General features: G+C 44.0%; 2 pseudogenes; one reads left to right on the top strand and one right to left on the bottom strand.

The window, feature by feature from the left end:
- Positions 1 to 2,829: 2,829 nt before the first annotated feature.
- On the bottom strand, positions 2,830 to 5,585 carry LOC107515448 (annotated as a pseudogene).
- A 4,082-nt stretch (positions 5,586 to 9,667) lies between these two features.
- LOC118605555 lies at positions 9,668 to 9,786 on the top strand (annotated as a pseudogene).
- The last annotated feature ends 11,474 nt before the right edge of the window (positions 9,787 to 21,260 follow it).

Genomic DNA, 21,260 nt, shown 5'->3' with positions numbered 1-21,260 from the left:
GTGTGTTGTGGGATGGAGAAGCAGAAAGGAAAGTCTGGGTCACCAGCAGCTTTGTTCCTGGACTTCCCCTTCACCTTTCCCGAATAAACATCTTGTTTGTCCACCAGACAGTATCCTGAGGGCAAACACTCCTCCTCCCGCCCCCCCAGGGCTCAGGACTGGCTAGACCTGCACAGGATATCTGGCTGAGCCATAATCTGACTTGGGAAATGCCAAGGCTGGGAGACACATGCCAGGCCTGTTGGTGGGGCCACAAGTACCTTCATCACACAGGGGCTCAGAACGCAGTCTCCTCACTGTGGCACAAACCTACCCCACCCCCTGGCCCTGCCGCACCCCCCACCTCCCCCCCTCCCCCCCTCCCCGCTACTTCGCCAGCGCCACCCCCCAGGAGCACAAGGGAGCCATTTCAGACCCAAATCTCATCTGTGAGATCTGTCTTCCCAGGAGTTCCCAGACTCAGCCAGGAAGGCTCTGGGGCTCTGTGTATAATGAAATTCAAGCTCCAGTGCCCCATCATTTTTTGCTGGAGTCTGCTGTGACCAGGGCATGGGACCCAGCAGCCTCGCTATCCAAATCCATCCCTCCCACCCACCCACCCCCATCAAGGGTAACTTCAAAAAGAGAATGAGCTCCCTACACATGGAGGTGTGATCTATTACTGGGAGACAGGCCATCTTGCTACTTAGAGCTTCTATGTTTGGTTACACATGTCAATTCTTTATCCCTCTGCCTCCAGACTGCCTGAACTGCGAGAAAAACAATCAGTCCTCAGTTTAAAGAAACCTGTAAAAATTGAGTTGACATGTCTCTGCATCCCTAGTTCACTCGTGCCTTCCTTTTCTCCACCTACTGTTCGGACAGTGTTAATTCTAGGACGTAGCTTCCAGTTTCCATGTTTCTGAATGAATCGAAGTGGCCTTTTTCTTGGGATAGAAAGTAACTAGGATCATTCAAGTGGAGGATATTTTCCAGGTATTTTTCAAATTTACCTCATTCAGAGTCCCTTCCAGCCCGTCCCTTCACCCTCCCCAGCATGGAGGCAAACAAGGGCAATGGAACACATCCTTGAAGGATGCCAAGTCCTATTCTCTTTCCCCTGGGCTCTGGGAGTCATGACAGGGGTATGCATGAGTGTGTGGCGGTGAGGGGGCGCTGATTCTCTGCTTCTTGGCCTGGCCTCCCTTTGGAAGCTTGGACAGCTCGTACTCGGCCCCATTTCTCCCATCCCACCCTGTCCCTCCGATGTCTTCAGTCATTGCACATGCTCCTAGTCCTTTCAGATCCTATTTCCAGATGACTATGGGGCATGGGACATATGAGGCTGGGAGAAAACAGCTTCAAGGGGGTGGGGCTTACACCCCATCCTGGTTACCATGGAGATGAGGACACTCTCACTGGTGAGAGCCTCAGAGGGTGCAGCAGGATTCAAGGTCCCTGAGTTCAGGAAAGGTCTGGAGCCTCACCCCTGGCAGTTCGACCTTAACATCTTCCCTGAGTCGTCACTCAGTCTGGATCTCTGTAGTCCTTGGAGTTTGGAGTGTGTTCTTGGCGTTTATTGAGATTTGGACGAGAGAGAGAGAGAGAGAGAGAGAGAGAGAGAGAGAGAGAGAGAGAATGAGTGAGTGTTGGAGATGGAGGCAAGGAAGAATAGAGGCAGCAAGACAGTGGCAGGGAGACAGGGATATCCTATCAAGACAAGAAGACAAAAAACTGTGTCTCCCCCCTCAGACTGAGGCCTCCTGAGGGGAAATGAAGGGCTGGGGTGCTTCAGGACGGGGTGGACGAAGAAGGAGTGGTGGCATGTGCTGCTGTTCACCAGGGGAACATTGTCCTGGATCATTTTCTTAGCCATATGATGTGGCATTTTCTGCTTCTGTACTCACCCTAGCTCTGCCTCCAACAGGGAAAAGGGCTGCCTGGGTCACTCTCTTCTCCTCTAGGGGGAGTGATGGCTCTGCTTGGAGAAGGGAGGTGGGGAGGGGGCCTGCTCTCTCCTCAACCCCTCCCTTCTCCCCACTCACTCCTCCCTTCAGACTGAGCTTCCTAAGGGCAGGGTTGTGTCTCCCCCTCGAACAGGGGCTCCCTGAGAAGCCGATCTAACTGGGAGTGAAGGACACTTCCAAACCACAAGTACTCCCTTGTATGCTGCCGTGAGTGTGTGATGGGCCTGGCGTATGGTAAGTGCTCAATTAATATTTATTGAATGAATGAAAGATTCTAACTGGTACATTTATATGGACTTTGGGACTCTTCTACCATGTTTCTGACAAGTTTCTCCTGCTTTCTCACACATCCCATATGCCCACACGGGACTGTGTGGGGTGGTCCTGGTGGCCAGGAGACTTGGGTTCCGGGGTTGACTCTGCTTCTCTTGAAGTGTGTGGTCAGGCAAGTCTCTGGCCCTGGGTCTCAGTTTTTCCATCTGTGAAATGAGGAGAATGGATTAGTTTAGTGGTTTACAAAGACTTCTCTCTCTCCTCAAGCAGTGGAGCCCTTTCTTCAAAAGAAATCTTTTTTTACTCATTCAACTTTGTTTTAATGAGGTCTCGAAATTCTGAGACAGATTTTGGTCAAGTTATTTCCATTAAAAAGTACTGATTTTAAAAACTAATAACTTAAAAACTGCCACACACACACAAAAACTCCCAAATGATCCACAAAACATTCTCCTTTCTTTCTGAAGGTTTTACAATGCATTATAATTATTAACTGGTCTTTTACTATTAAACATAAATGGCCAAATAAGATAAACAGTTCTGATACTGTTCTTCCACCACTGATTTAGACTGGAGTGGCAGATGCTGGGGATGATATTCATTCAGCCTTCTAAGCTTTCCGGGCAGAGTTGGTGACCTTGCCAGCTCCAGCTGCCTTCTTGTCCACTGCTTTGTTGATACCCATAGCAATTGTCTGTCTGTCTCATATCACGAACAACAAAACAGCCCAGAGGAGGATAGTCAGAGAAGCTTTCAACTCACATGGACTTGCCAGCATCACCAGATTTCAAAATTTTGGGGGGATCTTTCAGCTTTTTCCCAGAACGAAGATCAGTCTTCTCCTTCAGCTCCGCAAATTTGCAAGAGATGCGAGCCGTGGGACAATCCAGCACAGGTGCATATCTGGCATTGATTTGGCCTGGGTGGTTCAGGATAATCACCTGAGCCACAAAGCCAGCTGCTTTCACTGGTGGGTCATTTTTGCTGTCACCAGCCTCATTGCCACGATGAACACCTATGACAGACACATTTTTGACGTTGAACCCCACATTGTCCCCAGGAATAGCTTTACTCAAAGCTTCGTGGTGCATTTCAACAGACTTTATTTCAGTTGTTTCCTTGACTGGAGCAAAGGTGACCACCATTCCAAGTTTGAGAACATCGGTCCTCACTTGGCCCACAGGGACAGTGCTAATACCACCAATTCTGTAGACATCCTGGGGTGGCAGACGCTAAAGCTTGTCAGTTGGACGAGTTGGTGGCAGGATGCGACCCAGAGCTTCAAGCAGCGTGGTTCCACTTGCACTGCCATCTTTACGAGTGACTTTCCGCCCCTCGAACCAAGGCACATTAGCTCTTGGCTCCAGCATGTTGTCACTGTTCTGACCAGAAATTGGCACAAATGCTACTGTGTCAGGGTTGTAGCCAATTTTCTCAATGGAGGTACTGGCTGCCTTAACGATTTCCTCGTATGTCTTCTGGCTGTAGGGCGGCTCAGTGGAATCCATCTTGTTAACACCAACAATTAGTTGTTTTGCACCCAGTGTGTAAGCCAGAAGGGCATGCTCATGGGTCTGCCCATTCTTTCAGATAACATGCTTCAAATTCACCAACACCAACAGCAACAATCAAGACAGCACAGTCAGCCTGTGATGTGCCAGTAATCATGTTTCTGATAAAGTCTCTGTGCCCTGGGGCATCAATGATGGTCACATAATACTTGCTGGTCTCGAATTTCCACAGGGAGATATCGATGGTGATTCCGTGCTCACGTTCGGCTTTCAATCTATCCAAGACCCAGGCATACTTGAAGGAGCTCTTCCCCATCTCTGCAGCCTCCTTCTCAAATTTTTCGATGGTTCTTTTGTCAATCCCACTACATTTGTAAACCAGATGACCAGTTGTGGTAGACTCACCCAAATCTACGTATCCAGTGACGATGATGTTGATATGAGTCTTTTCCTTTCCTGTTCTGGCTTAGATTTAGCGGTGATTTTCACCCTGTGTTCTGGCAGCAGACACATTGCAAAAAAGCAAAAAGAAATCTTAAGAAAAAGCTCAAAGTACGAAATAGCTGGTAGTAGGTCTCTAAAATGGGAGGGGAGGGGGGGCTGTAGTCCAGTCCGCTCCCTCCCACACCCCTCTTCTCACAGTTCCCTGGGGCTGGGCGGGATCCAGTAAAGCCTGTTGAGCCCAGTTCCAGAACCTCTGGAGGGGCTATTCTCTCAGAATTCTGAAATCCTGAGGACTGGGAGAGAAGGAAGAAGCACAGAAGGAAGGGAGCAGCCCCACTCCGCCTATAGTGACCAGGGAGCAGCAGAAGAGGTGCTCAGTGTGAATTCTAGCATAACACAGTCTCCAGGGAGGCCGGAGTGAGGCAGTCTGGTGGTTTTGAATTGGGGCTGTATGTGGGTGCTTGCAGTGGGAGATGAGGGGGCTCCTCCAGCCCCAAGCCCAGCCCCAGCTCAGGAAACCCTGGAATGAGCAATTTGAGTAAAAGTTATGTACCCTGAAAGCCAATGAGCCTCTCTGGGTGGGGGAGAGGGGACTCTTGGAAGGGTGCTGGCAGCAGGGAGCTCAGAGAATGTCTGGGGAAGCTAAACCCACTCCCCACCCTGCAGACCTCAAACTCCAACCTGCCAGCAGATCATCACGGGGTGCCACTGCCCTCTTGTGGTCATACCGACAGCAAAGCTGAAGTTTCTGTCCCTCAGGGGTGCTCGAAGTGCCTGGGAGATGAAGACCCTCCGCAAGCTAGGTTCTCTTTGACAGCGGTATCGCCTGGAGAGTTCAAGGTTTCTCAGCCTCTGGCTGAGCCTTCCAAAACAGGAAACCAAAGCCGTAGAATGGAGTGTACCCAGCCCTAGGCTGGGAGTCTAGAGAACAGAGGCTTGAGTACTGCTCTAACACGCTGTGTGTCCCGGACAAAATGGATAATGTCTCTGAGCCTTAGAGCCTTGTTTATAAAATAAAACTAACAGTTCCGGTTCTGCCAGCCTCAGGAGCTGTTGTGAGGGCTTGTGAAACATCCTTTGCCTAAGGCTCTGGGGCAGGTACAAAGAGTCCAAAACAGTGGAGTCACTGTCAAGAGGCGAGCAAAAAGGGGGCGGTTTAGGACGAACCAGCCTGGAGAAAGCAGTGCTGAGGAGTTTGAGGAGACAATCCCCCCACCCCCCCCAAAAAAAAGGGGAAAGAGGAACTCGCCTGGGGCGGCCTCAGAGACAGTCCCCCAGGCTTCCTCACTCCTTGCCTTTAAGAAACTCATTTTGTCTGCAGAGCTTCTAACACCCTAGGGATTCCTCACCAGGAGCTGCGGCCTGATCCTCCCCTGTTGAGCCTCACACTACCCCCATGGTAGGACACCATGATGTGACATCAGAGCCCTCACGCTTGCTGAAAAATTGTTGCACAGAGATCATTGTGTTTTTCCTCCTCAGCTCTGAGGTACACAGAACAAGGATCACCTTCCTTCCAGTTTCCAACGATGTGTTGTTCCTCATTCCATCCGAGACCTTTAACAGTCTCTCACAGCAATCTATACTTTTGCTATCAAGCATCTTCAAACTCTTCCAGCCCTACCCGTTATCTAACTTTAAAGCCACTTCTGCATTCTTAAGTATTTATTACAGGAGCATCCCCGAAACCTCAGAAGCTAAGAGAGAGGCCTGGAACAGATACCCCCTCGCAGCCCTCAGAAGGAGCCAACACTGACAGCACCATGATCTCAGACTTCTGGCCGCCAGACCTGTGAGAGAACAAATTTCTGTTGTTCTAGCGTACCCAGTTTGTGGTTGCTGGGTTATGGAAGCCCTAGCAAAGAACACACACCATTTTACCTTCCCAGCTGCCCCCAGGATGGTCAGTCATAGAAGGCTCCGCCCCCTCCATCTTCTTCAGTCTCTCTGGCTGGCCCCACCTACTCCTGTGACGTCCATCCTCGCATCCCTGCAATCATCCCAAATCAGATTCTCAGTCCCCTCATGGTTCCATACGTCAGGTCCCCATGGCTCTCTTGACTCAGTAATTGGGAATCCAGAGAAAACAAATACTTTGAGAGATAATCACAATTTTTTCTTCAAGGCCAAACTCAACTTCCTTATGAGAGCAGACCTGCGTCCTAGCAGCCTAAAGGATGATTGTGTTTGTGTGTGTGTGTGCGCGCGCACGCGCACTCACGTGGTGTGTGTGTGTGTGCGTGCATGCACATGCAAACTAGACGTGGTGTGGGCAGGAGACACTTAGGAACTCCACCTCTAGTTTATGAAGGGAGCTTAGTGAACTCCTTGGTGATTAGTAATACTTCTTCATCTGTATAATATTTAGGTGGTTTAATAAAGAATTCTTGTTTAGGTTATTCAGAGAAAAGAGACTACATCATCTCAGAGTTTAGGAAATTCAGGGGGAAAAATAACCAGGCATAACTTACACACACATTATGGAATTACAGAGAAAGGCATATAGGTACTTACTGACTCTGAAAGGGGAAATAGTTGAAAGAGTTTCAGGAATAAAAATCTAGCCCCACCAATGGCCAATTATTGCTACGGGAAATAATAAAAAAAAAAAAAGTAAAAAAAAAAGTGAAATATAAAGACATTGATGTATTTTCTTTATCTTGTAACCGCAATACCTGGACCAGCAGTAGGCACTTGGTAGACATGTATTTGGGTCTCTGTATTTGTTCTTGATCTATCGAAAAAGTTAAATGGAAAATTATTGGTTTGATTTTAGAACCCGGAAATATGCACACACTGGTTCACTTGGAAGAAGAGCCATGAGACTGTAGCACTGCCACCATCTGGCAGCATTGATAAATTACAGGCTAACCTTCCATGAAGACCTTCTTGAAGTTTCTACCAGTTTCTTCCCTCCTCTCCAAGGCAGGGAGGAGGGAAGAAACTGGTAGAAACTTCAGTTGGCAGGGTCCCCACTAATGATTCTAAGAATGGCCATTTCTGAGCAGCTCGTAATGCAGTCGAGGCCGTCAAACCCATTAAAATGCAAAACGGACAGTGCTGGGTACTGTCGTTTAAACTTCTAAGGCCCTCTCCAAAATGGCTTCCAGTCTAGGCTCTAAAACAGGTGTTTTTAACTTGGGATTCAAAGATGGGCTTCAGGGGATGCACGAATCCTTTGACATTGTTTGTCAAAATGTGTGGCTATATGTATGTGGGCATCTTTTCTGAGGAGGAACATATTATTTGACTAGATTTTCAAAGGGATCTGTGACTCCAAAAAGATTATAAAATCTCTACTCTGGGGTGACACAGACCAAGCTGACCCTTAAAGAAGACATTGAACTTCCAAACATATTGCAGGATTTTAACCTCCTCCCTTTTATCTGCCACTCTGCTCTTGACAACGCTCCTCCTCCAGATCCCTTCTCTCTACCCTCCACCTTGGGAGGTAAGACAGGAATTCAAATATTACTTGTAGATGAATGACCATCTGTCCTTCTAAAGTTTTATGGAAGAAAGAAAGAATTTTATAGCCTCCTGGGAAGGTAGATTAATCCAAATTAGCTTGAGGCAGAGGAATCAGGCTATTCAAGATAACACCACCGAAAAAAACAATCCCCTTATTTGTCTCCAGATCAGGTGCCTGAGCTCTGTATAGGAAGCTGATAAATGATTTAGTTATGTTTTCCGTTTGGGAAAAGCGCCTGCTTTTATCTCTGTGATTGCTTCTTTATTTGGCAACTCACAAACTTATCTGTTTTCCATAATATAATTGCCTGGCCCCACTCCACAGCTTGCAGTAATGTCAGCAGGGCTATCTTTCCATCTTCCTCTGGAGTTTAATATTGTTTAAGCAAACTAATTGGACTCTATTTCATGTTGCTTTATTTTCCTGTGCCAGACCTAGCAATCAGCTGTTTGGGCTTTACTTGTTTTGTTCCTTCACCAAGTTTCACTTACGAAGTTCCCAAGGATATTGGTATTGCTCCTCTCTGCTCTCTTCTTTCCTTATGTAAACATTTCTTTTCCTCCTGTACTGAGACAGGCGCAGGTCTAGATGGGGAGGGATTTACAGGGGTAAACAAGGCTCAGGCTCTGTCCTTGGGGACAAACTTTGCCCTTCCTTAGCCAGAGCTGCTCGTGAGAATCATGAAGGTTTTTCACTGCACAAGGGTGCCTGACCAAGGAGTTAGGGGGGGCCGAAATTTAGCTGCCACTCTGCTTGCCAAGTTATGCATCCTGGACCAGAGCTGAGTTCACTGAGAGGAAGTGATGTCTTTTCTTATTTGCAAAAAGGCCCTATATGGGTTAGAAGCAGGCTTCTCCTAGAGTATCCCTAGAACAAAGGCATACTAATATCCTAGACATCCTCAGTTTTCTTTTCTGTATAATGAGGGTGTTGGATTCTAAGATCTATGGGAGCATTTTCACTCCGGACACTCTATTACTTATCAGACTTAAGTGATTCCACTCATCCGCCCATTCCATCCATTGCATGAATATTGGCATCCAGGGGGAGGGATGGCGTGAGCCATTGTAGGAAAGAGATGCTACCTGGTGAGAACTTTTCTGGCCAAGTATACTCTCATGATCTCTGAGGACACATTTCTGCCTTTGATAAAGATCCTTTCCCTTCCATCTGAAAGTCAAGGTATTTACATGTCCTACTCCAGCAAGCAGCCATCGTGTCATTATAGATATAATCAATATAGATAAAATCGATACGACCAGCGCCCGCAGCCAGCCATGCAGCGCGGAGAGAATGAAGTGAGCGTGGGCAGATCCACTCACTACCTTGACATAAAATATTACCACAGCCATAAAGATTAGTGAGCTATTTTCTCCCAGCCCCTGACCCCGTGAGGGATGGTGGGTGTTTTTATAATCAAAGCACCCGGATTCCAAGTGGGAGGCAACAGACAATTATAAATACAGGATCAAATTGACCTTGGGTGACTGGGAAGGGTACAGAGAGCTACAGCCAAGCATTCAAGCACAGAGGGTATAAGTGGCGTGCTTAAGTAAGAAGTGAGATGGCTCTGCCGGGGAAATCATTCTTCTGAGGACCCCATCCCAGGTACCAGAGCAGACAGGCTGGGACTTTTTGCACCTTCGGAACCCCTTGTTTTCATCTGCCTGATTTATTTTATCTGTTAGACCCAGACCTCTGCCAAAGAGGGCTTGCAATGGCTAGCAATAAATATACCTAAAAGAAAACTTAAAATGAACTGGAAAGCTTTAAAGCCTCACGGTAAGTCATTTATTCGTTGGTATATATGTTGAAATAACAAATCACTGTCACTCTCAGCACTGTGCTAGACACTCAGTTTGATTCATATGGTCCTTGTCATCTAGTTTATAAGATGATTGAAGATCAAGGTGTAGACTAAGAAACTGAAGCCAGGATGTAGTTCCATAGTGTAGCACTTAGCACGTCTGCTTTACATGCAGAAGGTTCTGGGTTCACCCCTCATAGAGCTATGGTCCATGGTCTATGGCCATGCTACCCTGAATAAGCCTGATCCCTTCTGATCTCAGAAGCTAAGCAGGGTCAGGCCTGGTTAATACTTGCATGGGAGGCCACCTAGGAAGACCAGGTGCTGTAGGCATAAATAATAATAATAATAAAAAGAAACTGGAGACAAATGATAATGTATACCTGAAAATAGTATAATTACATTAACCAATGTTACCCCCCCCCAATAAACTTAATTAAAAATTTTAAGAAAAGAAAAAAGAAACTGGAGAAACTAAGCATCCTGGTGTAGGAACTCAAGAAAGTCTAAGAGTAAAAAGACTTGACTTTTAGTCCCCATTCTACTGCTTCTGACTTAGATGACCTCAGAATCTCAATTTCTTCAACTAAAAAAGGGTGGTGTAGTAGATCAGTGGTTTTTAAACTTCTGTGGGCATTAGAATTCTCTAGAGAACTGAGTTAAAACTGCAGGTGCCTGAGATTCCCAGAAGTTCTGTTTTCAAATGTATGCAAAAGAGGCTGGAGCCTGGACTTTCATAATCCCCCAACCCCCATACCCTGGAGGACTCTGTATGTCAGAGTTTCTGGACATACCTTGAAAAACTCGGGGCCAAATACTCTAAATAAAAGTTATTTTCAAAAAAAGAATCTAATTGTTCATTGGTGGGCAGAGGGTAATCAGATGAGAAAATGAAAGAGCCGGGGGATGGGCGATTTCGGTGTGTGGAACGGGGCAGGATCTGGGGGCTCTCAGAGAAGCCAAGGCTCAAACTACCTTTTGTATGATCTGTGAGGCTTGGCTGTTGCTGTGCTTTGGCCTTCAATTCCCTGAGCAGAGGAGCTATGCTTTTTAGCTATTGGTGCCACCTCTAGGTGCAGGGACACAGCACACAGCTGACAAATGTTTGGGGGCTATTATCTGGATTCGCCCATGAGTCTCTTCTTCTACTATTAGGATGGGACTAGTCTTTTGGAATTTGGAAAAGAAAAAATATTTAAACATATTACATTTTCACAACATTTAAAAACAGTTATCAATTATCCAAACTGCAGGAACTGAAATCAGAACCAATATGTAATAAAATAAAGCTTAAGAGGTAATCTTTATTTGAATAAGAACAATTTTTTCCCCAACTTCAAAACTCAGGGTTGACTTGTTTGGTCAGGCTTAGGCATATAGGAAAAGAAAATAACTTTTAAAATGGTATGTACAAGTTCAATATTCAAAGTAAACACATTTCAAAGCACATGAAATGTTTCTGGAAGTTCTGTTCAGTGATTCAGGCTGGAAGTCCAAGAGAAGCCCCTCGATTGCCCAGTGTGACACCAGACGGCAAGTGTGGGTGAGGCAGTGCATATGCTGAAATGCCGAGGCCACTCCTTAGATAAGAGTGAGCGCATGAATGATACATGGGAACCAGAAGGAATGTGAGCTCTTTAGGCCAAGAAACTCAGGATAGAGAAGATGAGTATCTATGAAATACCTGAAAGACCTTTATTCCTGGCAAGAACCAGAGAATCTTCTCTTGGTCTGGAAGAGAAGGCCTAGTAAGACTTTGAGAAAAAATCAGGTAAAGGCCGTTACGGCGGCCACAAATTAGGTCCAATCACCCAGAGGGGGAGCACCCTCTTATTGGCGAGGTCATCCTTGCACTCCTGGGATGGCATTAACTATGCCATTCGTCATGATTAAAGAAGAGAGGCTTCTAGAACTGGGCACTGACTGATTGGAAGTCACAAGTTCCCTTCTAGATTCGGATCTTAGAGAGAAAAGTATTCACTTAGGGAAGCAGGCAATGATTTGGGAGATAGAGTCAAGGCTGGCTTTGTGGGCTTGCTGTCGCACAGGGTCTGATGCTCAGCTCCATGCTTGGTTTAATATTCTGCTGTTGCCATCTTGAAATTCTTAGTAATTTTATCTTTGAACTTGTGTTTTGGCTTCATGAGCACAGAATTCCGGTGGACCCCCAATGCATGGGGGTTAAGTGAGACAAGGTATAAAGCAGGTACAAGGTGAGCAGCATGTTAGGTCTATCACTGAGGGAAAGCAAGGCTGCCAACAGCCTGGAGAGGCCACACTTTCCATTAGAACCAGAACTTGCGTCAAATGCATAAAGAAGGCAGTGGCATTCTAGGAAACATGAATGACCACAGAACTCTTTCACTTGTGCTAATTCCTTCACTGAAATCGATGACATGGAGGAAAAGGGAAAGGTAGGGTAACTCAATACATCACATTCCCTTTGGTCCTTCCTTACTCATCAGTAAGCCAAAGGTAGAGTGTTGACAGAATGTGTAGGAATCAAGATGCGAAAATTTAAAAGTTTAATTAATTTTGTGCAGCATTTTCAATTTTCAGGTAAAAACTAAATACATATAAGAACTAAATAAGGTATAAACTACCAAATGAGAATTGCGTTGTTTCAGTGATTCTGCATATGAAATAAATGCTCTTATATTGCATTTAAATGTGTCATAGGATAATATAAAGATAAGTGGTAAATTAATGCTAATAACAAAAAAATTTTAATTTTTTATTACTTAGATTAACATTAAATAACAAATAAAAAAATATCATGTCACATGAAGAGGTGCCAGAGAGAAGGAAAGAGCTATATATTTTAGAAATTTCCAAAGGCATTTTTTCCTGCTTTTTGAGCAAGGGACGAGATTTTCATTTTGCACTGAATCTAGCAAACTGCGTAGTTGACCCTGGGTAGACAGTACCCCCAGTTCCTGCAGGTGGGCCAGTAGAGCAACCTGGGCTCAGAAGAACTCTCTGTAGTAGGATGTGATGATCGAGTCTTCACTGGTGTTTGAAGCACGGGTGTTCTGGTTTTAATTTCTGTCCACATCTGACAGCTCGCCTCTTCTCTCAACAATAGCTCTTTCTGCAGCACCGGCTTGCTGTCATGGACCTTCTTATCAAAACAGGCAATTTAGGTTTCACTACAGCTCACCCCTGCCTCCCCTGACCCCAGGTCATTCTCCTGTTCTTAAATTCACTGCTTCTAAGCTTTCACTTCCTCTGTAACTGAGGGCACTCACTTGTCCCTCTTCCCATTTATTCTCCTGCAGAGCCATGCCTCTCTGCCTGTCCCGGTTATTAAAACCTTGTGTTTCGGGTACAACAAACGAAATATAGTCAATAATATTGTCATAACTAAGTACGATGTCAGATAGGTACTAGACTTATCGGGGTGATGACTTTATAAGTTTTATATAAGTATCTAATCACTATGTTATGTACCTGAGACTAATATGATATTATAGGTTGACTGTAATTGAAAAATAAATTAACTTTTTTAAAAAAGGACTCGTGCTTTCAGCTGTAAGGCTGCACATTCATTTTCCAGGTGTGCTTTGATGAAATGCTGTCCTAGGGTCAATGTCCAACTTTGCACTTCTAGTTTATGTCTTGCTGACCCCTTCATCACTCAGTTTGGATTGAAAATAGACTCTATGTTTTTCAACCATTCTTCATTTTGCTCAAGAGGTAGCCATTGTCCGTTTTCTCTAACTTTACCTTCTCACCCTGGTTATCAGGTATTTCAGAAGCCCAGTGCAATTATCCAAAACGAGAGTTTCATCCTTTTTGTGCAATAGAGCTTCTTCCAGAAATATCTGAGCTTTCTGATGGATTTGATTCATTTACTGAGCTCAGTGTTTCATTCATTCCACTTCCTTGTCATAGTTCCATGTCAACTTAAGCCTGGAATTTTCTTTTCTTGAACTTAATAATGTATAGAGCATCACCTTCATTTTGCATAGATTATAGGGATTCTTTCCCAATCTGGAAGTTTTATAAAATTACTAATTCAAGTGTGTACTCTTTCCATAGATTTTCAGCTTTCCAACAAAGTCTTTATATTATGCTCATTCTTAGTTCCCCAAATCATAACCACATTTCCTGTGCATTTGAATTATTTCTTCAAGTCATTTGATTGTTATTAATTGGATAACCTTTCGTTTTGGAAATTTCACACCTACAGAAAAATTGAGATTAGTGTAATGAACATCCCTATACTCCTCACCAAGATTCACTAGTTGCAAATATTTTGCCATATTTTTTCTTTGTGTATGATATATATGTTTTTGCTGAATAATTTAGAAGCAAATCACAGAAATGACACTCTATCCCTAAATATTTCAGCATAATTCTCCAATAAATCCTACATTACCATAATACCATGATCACATCTCAGAAAATTAACAATAATTCCAAAATCTAAACTACAACTCATTACATTTTCTTTATTTGTCTACAAAATAAATCTGACAACTTTTCAAACATTTTTTAAATTTCTGCCAAGACCATTTCAAACTACTGAGCAATCTGTTGTTTGATCACTTGGTATCTTCTACTCTTTATGGAAAGGAATGTCCCCCCTGCCCTAAGAAAATGGCAGATGCGCCACTCTCAAGAAGGCAGTAAAAATTCCACAACCCCAGGGCACATAAAAATCCAGTGCTGCCTAAATTCCTTAGGTAGAGTGGCCAGTAGCATCCCATTATATCAATTTAGGATTTCTTAATCTCTACTGCTGTTGTTATGGGTGGACAATTTTCCAGTAAGCCAGTATTAAATATTTACTTCTGATTCTGTTAACCAGGGTGTGGTAATCTGATAAAGGAGATGCTGTTAACCAGGGTCATCTGATCAAGGAGATGCTGTTAACCAGGGTAATCTGATCAAGGATATGCTAACAGCCAACTGTTAACGAGGGTGTGGTGATCTGCTCAGGGATGTGCTGGCGGCTATATAAACTGCCTCTTCTGGGAGCTCAGGGCTGATTCTCTAGTGGGGAGAGTCAGTCACTGGCCGGCTAGGAAAGGCTCACAATTCATCTCGATTGGCTCCGTGGGTCTTGGATTTGATCGCACCACAACACTGTCAGATATGGTTGCTTTTCTGCATTTATTTCTTGGCCATATTTGGAGGCACTGATGCATCCAAGCTACAATTAAGTGCCCAGGCACTTCCAACATCTTTAAATCCTTTTCGGGCATTTTCATTCTAACAATTGACTGTTAATTTCTCTATGGACCACTGTGCCTCATGTAATTCCTTGTTATCTTCCATTTTCAGTGTCATTTAGGTTGAAGTTGGTTTTCCAATAGTTTCTTCAGGAAGAGTTCACAAGAATTCTTCTTAATTTTTTCTTTCAGGGGGTCTGGCTTTTTACTCAGTAAAATTACTGAGATTCTATCCTATCTATCTATTTATCTATCTATCTATCTATCTATCTATCTATCTATCTATCTATCATCATCTAAGAGACTTTCAAGAATTGATTCATGCAACTGTGGGGGACGGCCATTCCAAAATCTTCAGGGCAGAGCAGGCTGGAAATTCTGGCAAGAGTTAATACCACAGTTTTGAGTCTGAAGGCCATGTGAAGGCATAATTCCTTCTTCCTAGTAGTGGAATTCATAGGCCTTCAATTTATTGGATGAGGTCCAATCACATTGTGGAGGGTAACCAGCTTTACTGGAAGTCTAAAAATACCCTTCACAGCACATCTAGAATGGTTTTTGACCAAACAACTGGGTGTTATAGCCTATCCAAGTTAATATATGAAATTAACCATTACAGACCTTGAGTAATTTATTCAATTTCATTGATCCCCAGATTTTTCATCTGTAAAATGGGGCTATTTTTATACCTTCTTCAGAGGACTATTTTGAAAATCAAATTGGATGAGTATGTAAACCACTTAACATAGCATCTGGTGAATCACAAGCACTTACTAAATGAAAGCTACTCTTGTTCTGTCTAGAAGATATGCCTGATATGGTCTCCTGAGATCCAGCCCACTCTCTTCCATGTCCTTCAACCCTCTATGGGTATTATAAGGGCTGGAAGTTTCAAAATTTATTTTGCTAGATTCCCTTGCAGCTAGAGAGTTTATGCTGAGATAAACGTAGGCAAGATTTGGAAGGAAGAAGTAAGCGAGATTGGGCAGATATGCTTGCAGCTGCCAGATGCCAAGTTTTAATTATTGGTTACCAGCTTCAGGGGATAACGCAGTGGTGGTAGCAGCAGCAGAAGCAGCAGCAGAAGCAACAGCAGTTTCCTGACCTCTGGCTTGCTGCTGTGGAGGTATGACCTTGAAACAACAGCCTTCAAGTGGCCCCTGACTTCTTTCTTCTTGTAAGCACCTAAGTGCTTATATTAAGTCTGATTACTTTGGGCTTAAAATACCTCCAGTGGTTTCCATTTCCTTCCCTGAATCCTGACTGCTTAGAAAACTTCACTAAAGGTAGCTTCATGATGCTTTCCTCTCTTGCTCCTGGAGGTTCTATTGCATGGCTGGCACTCTACTCACCAAGTCCAAAGAGGCTCCCTGGGCCTAACTCTACAGGCCCTGTTAGAGAGAGACAAGGATCCATGATTAGAGTTGTGATGATGATACAAGAAACAGAGAAATCCTCAGCAACAGCCAGCCCAACAGAGGGCATTTTACTAATTACGTCAGTGCTCTAGCTTTGGATTAAGACCTCAGTATAGAATAAATGGTTTCGCTAACTGGAATCTTCCATTAACATGATGTTCTGCCTCTGGATGTCACTCAGCCCAGGGCTGGGTGTCTATCTCTCAGCAGGCAGATTTTATTACCTTGTAATATTTATAGCTATAAATACTTGGGTGCATTTAAAGGAATGTCTCCTTCCAAAAAAAAAAAAATCTCCCAAATGAAGACAAAGATCACAAACTCTTCATCATGGAGTAGCAAAAGTGGCCTCTTACCTTTCCCTGCCCCACTTCCCCCTGCAGCCCAGTTTCAGGAGAATGATAGAAAAGAGAAATTTATACAATAACACCTAGCATGCTGGGAGAGGATCATAGACACACCAATGGGCTGGTGGGTGCTGACTTTGTAATGAGCCCAAAGTTGAGGGTTAAGAAAACAGGAAGAGGCAAATGGGCCAGGAAACATGAAGACAGACAGGCTATGACTGCTGAGCAGGAAGGGAAACACTTCTTTAAGATTTTTAATAAAAATAGCTTTTACCTTTATCAAGTGCCTACTGTGTATATTTCACATGAGATCTAATTTAATCCTCACAATTCTATGAGATAGGATTATTAATCCCATTTTACTTATGAGAAAACTGAGGTTTAGAGAGATTCAGAGACTTCCTCCAGGACCTTGCTACACTGTTGACTCCAAGGAGAATTAGAGGTGTTACGCCTTTGATCAATACCAGTTTGGAAAATTCTGAGTTAATCAAAACAAAACAGATTGGATGTTTTATATGTTTGTTTTTGCCTTGGGCCTCCTCAGAGCCTTTAACATGCTATCAGATGGAGAGATAGAACCATTGAGAGATGGCCAGGGAGAAAGAAGAGTCTTGTTTTCACACGGTGTTCATAGACACATATAATTGCAATCACCTAAAAAAGCAGATATCCAACCCCAGACAAAATGCTAAGCGACTGAAATGGAAATTTATGTGTCCAGCAGTGGACAGCTTTTTGTGGAGGCAAGAAAAAAAAAATAGTGAATAAAAGATAAATTGGGAAAAGAAAAATCTACTAAAGTCATCATTAGGTGAGCTATGCCAAAGTGCTTGTAATTCGTGTTTATTTTCTCCCCTTATGATAGCAACATCTGTTGTTTTTAATACTGCTGCAGACAGAGCTGACTACCTAATTTGCAGGACTCAATGCAAAATGGAAATACAGGAGTCTTTGTTTAAAAAGCGGGAAAAGGGTGTCGTTAAATGTACAAAAATAAAGAGCTTTCTCCATTTGTGGTTCTCAACTGGTCATGGAGTTTTCATTTGCTATTCGAAATCTTTCTAAGTAAAGAAAAATTAAGATTTCGAATTATTAGCATGAATTTTACTATTCTTTTTTATATTATGTAATGCCAGTTTTAAATGCAGACTATTAAACCCAGAGCAGGGCCCTTCTGGGTGCAGGACGCTGTGGCTGCGCTGGTAGCATGCCCTGGAAGCCAGCGCAGCGGCAGAACAGGAAGAAACACGACTTTCGTTTTACAATTTTCAAGCAGCTGATTTTGTGCATTTCAGACAGATCAGGTTTCTGATATGTACAGTGTTTCTCCTGTGGGAAGTTAGGGCACATCTTTGACTAACAGAGTCCACCTTTGAACCTTTGAAAGACTAAAATAATCGCTTCATGAGAGAGGGGGGGGGGAGGGGGGGAGGGGGGAGAGAGAGAGAGAGATAAAGGAGGCAGCCAGAAAAATGTTTCCCTTGCACTTCTTGAAGCTGTAAATGTCACTGCTCAATGTAAAGAAGTGTTCCCAGGGCCAGGGCTAATAAAGCAATCAGGCAGCCTCAGGCAAAGGCATTTCATGGACGTGTTTGAAACTTGCCTAGCAGCTTCGAGGCTGAATGTGGACCACAAAGCCAGAGGCTGAAGAAGAGGGAGAGAGGGAGAGAACGAAGACAGCATGCTTCCAAACGGGAAGGTCAGGGACCCGCACAGCGCTGGGGTGAGGCTTTTGCTTCCTAGAGGCTGTACTGCCCCCGCCCCCCGCCCCATTTTTCGCTGCCACATGGGACCTGGTGCAAGTATGTCGATGCCTTATGCCTTATGAAGAACTAACATTCCCACCAACTGGTGTCTCTTCATAAATTTAGCACTTAGAAGCCTCATAATAACTTTATGAGGCTTTTTTTTTTTTATCTCCCCCATTTTCTTGGTGAATAAACTGAGACTTCAAAGGATAATATGTTTGACAGATGTCACCCAGCCAGCGAGGGCTTCCCTGAACCTGAAAGCCAGGTCTGGCTGGCTCCAAAGTGCATCCTCGCTCTCAATATTTCCCAGGCCCTGGGTATCATCCTGAGCCCTGGCTTTTGGAAGCCAGGTACTTATTTGTTCAATATTACAGTGTTGGCTGCAGGTCTAAATGTGGTCTATAGTCTAAAGAGAAATATTTAGAATCTGAGCCACACCCTTTGAATACCCTTCATGATAGCAAATCTTTACCTCTGAAAGTATATTTGATTTTTGGAAATGGAAAGAAATCACTTGGAACCTTGATATCGTGATTTATAATAGAAACTAAATATTTGGTCTTCATCCCCAGTCCTTGACACAGGGCTCCTAAAACTGTTGGATATTCCTAAGTGATAAGAGCAATAAGACCATTTTTTGTTCTAATGAGGTGACCCTGGGTGGGCTCCTGGGTGGGGGCTGGTCACCAGAAACCCATGCCTTGATTAGAAGCTTGGAATTTTCAGCACCCCCTCCCACTTCTCTAGAGAGGAGAGAGATGCTGCAAGTGGAGTTAATAATTGATCATGCCTGCACAAGAAAAACTCCATAAAATCTCACAAGCGTGGGGTTTAGAGAGCTTCCAAATAGGTGAACACATCCGCATACCAGGAGCGTGATGCACCCAAGTCCCCAGGGACAGAAGCTTCTGTACTCAGGACCCTTTCTATCTCTTCATCTGTATCCTCTATCATATCCTTTAAAGAAATGGTAACTTAAATATTTCTGTGAGCCGTTGTAGCCAATTCATCAGTCCTAAGCAGGGGAAGGTCATGGGAACCTCAGATTGTAGCAGCAAAACAGAAGTTGTGGGAAATCTGGGTACCTTCTGCCTGCAGTTGGCATGTGAAGTGGGAGATAGTGTCATAGGACTGAGCCCTTAACCCGTGAGATCTGACACTATGTCCAAGTAAACAGTGTCAGAATTGAATTACATTGTAGTATATCCAGCTGATGTTGCAGAGAATTGCTCAGTGTGTGTGTGTGGGGGGGGGAGGACCCCACGTATTTGGTGACCAGAAATGTCAGAGCTGACCTGTTCTGTGTGAAAGTACAGAAGAAAGACATAGGAGGAGAAAGACTTAGTTTTTTCCAATATAGAGCCTGATTAGTGGGCTGTGAATTTATTTAGTAGATTAAGTGGTCACATGGGTAATTAAGATAGGGAAGGAATGTATGTATATATGGATGTATAAATGTATTTTACTACCTACCCCAAGCCAAGCATTCTGCTGGTACTGCTCTCCTAGTCCTTAGTTTATCAGCGGCCACACTACAGGGTGGATATTATTATCCTATTTTCCAGAGGAGGAAACCAAGGTCAAAAGAGATAAAATTTTAATCCTCTGCTAGCTAGTGGCAAAACTGGAACTGGAATCTAATTTGCCTTAAGGGAATAAGAGTTTTTCTGGTCAAAAAATAAAAGAAACAGAAAGAAGAAACACATGGCTATAAAGCAATGAGATGCTTTTCTAATTTGGTTCCAAGAACTGGCTTTGCAGATAACTTTAAACCAATGAATCTGAAAATGTTTTGAGAAATGGCAGCATCATTATAATAAAAATAAAGCTCTCAAGGAGACCAATGGAAACAAACACACCACTTGGCTGCTTGTGCATTAATTTTGTCTTCAGTCAGAGAATTTCCTAGTCACACCTTAGATACAGTTCTTTAGAACTCAGCATCTTAGCATTAGAACAAACCCTGGAGACTGTGTTCAGCACCCTCATTCCAGGGAGGTGAAACTCAGCATCAGAGATGGGGAGTAACTTCCTCAAGTTCACAAAGTGAGTTTGTACTGGAGCCTTGATTAAAACCCAGAAGCCTGACAATAGTGTGGTTTCTCCACAGCACACTGTTTCCCATCCCCCACTAATACGACATCTTCCTAATAACAACAGTAAACATTTTTTTAAAGAGAACTTTCTAAGTAAGGCACTTGAAATAATTATCTTCTTAAGCCTTCAGTGAAACGTTATGCATGAGAAGTATCATTTCCATGTCACAGATAATAAAACCAAGGCCTAGAGAAATGAAATAATAGGGCCAACTTACAGAAATAGAGGCCCTAGGATTTGAACCCAGGTCCGCCCACCACCAGGTCTCCCATGTTCAACAATACTCAACACTGCCTCCTTTTTTTGAGCTTCTTCTCCTTTTTCCTCTTGTGTCCCTTAGGGCTTAGGGGTCCAGGATAAGGCACATTCCACCTAAGCCTTCCCCCACCCCCTCCAGCTAGTCACTTCCCTTCTTTTCGTGTTTATCAACACAAATAGCCTGACCTCTTCTCACGTTTGTTTTGTTGAAGGCCTGCCTTATTCCCTGGGAACCCTGAGGAACAATGAATTGTTGCCCAAGCCCTCTGGAGTTCCGCCCCCATCCGGGACTGCTTCCTCAACTTCCCCTGCTCACACTTGCCCCCAGCAGAGTTTACGTTGGGGCCCCTCCAGCCTGTCTACAAAGTGCGTCAATCACTTGTTTACTTGCTTTTCCTGCCTGGCCCTGGGGGTTCTGTTGGCTATTTCTTTCTTTTCTCCGGAAGTACTCCTGAGGTGAGCTTTGATCATCACAGGGGAAGGGGCAACAGGAAGATGATGAGAGATGCTAGGCATCTGTCAGCATCTGACTCACTCTGTGAAGAAAAAAAGGCTCCTTAAAGCAACACAAGGTTGCCACTCATAACTCTGCATCCTGCTAGTGCCTGGATGGAGGTCTTCCTTTTCTCTGGGACAGAGTTGGAAAGGAATAAAAATGTCATGGGCCAGAAGCAAATTCCCCCAGGCCTTTCTATACTTAGCTAATAGTAATGCGTCAAATAATAATAATAAACCAATGTACGACTTTCCACAAAA

Source organism: Rousettus aegyptiacus, unplaced genomic scaffold (genome assembly GCF_014176215.1).
Source record: "Rousettus aegyptiacus isolate mRouAeg1 unplaced genomic scaffold, mRouAeg1.p scaffold_m13_p_1, whole genome shotgun sequence".
NCBI lineage: Eukaryota > Metazoa > Chordata > Mammalia > Chiroptera > Pteropodidae > Rousettus > Rousettus aegyptiacus.
Note: the sequence above shows the minus strand (reverse complement) of the source record. Positions and strands in the feature narration are given on the sequence as shown.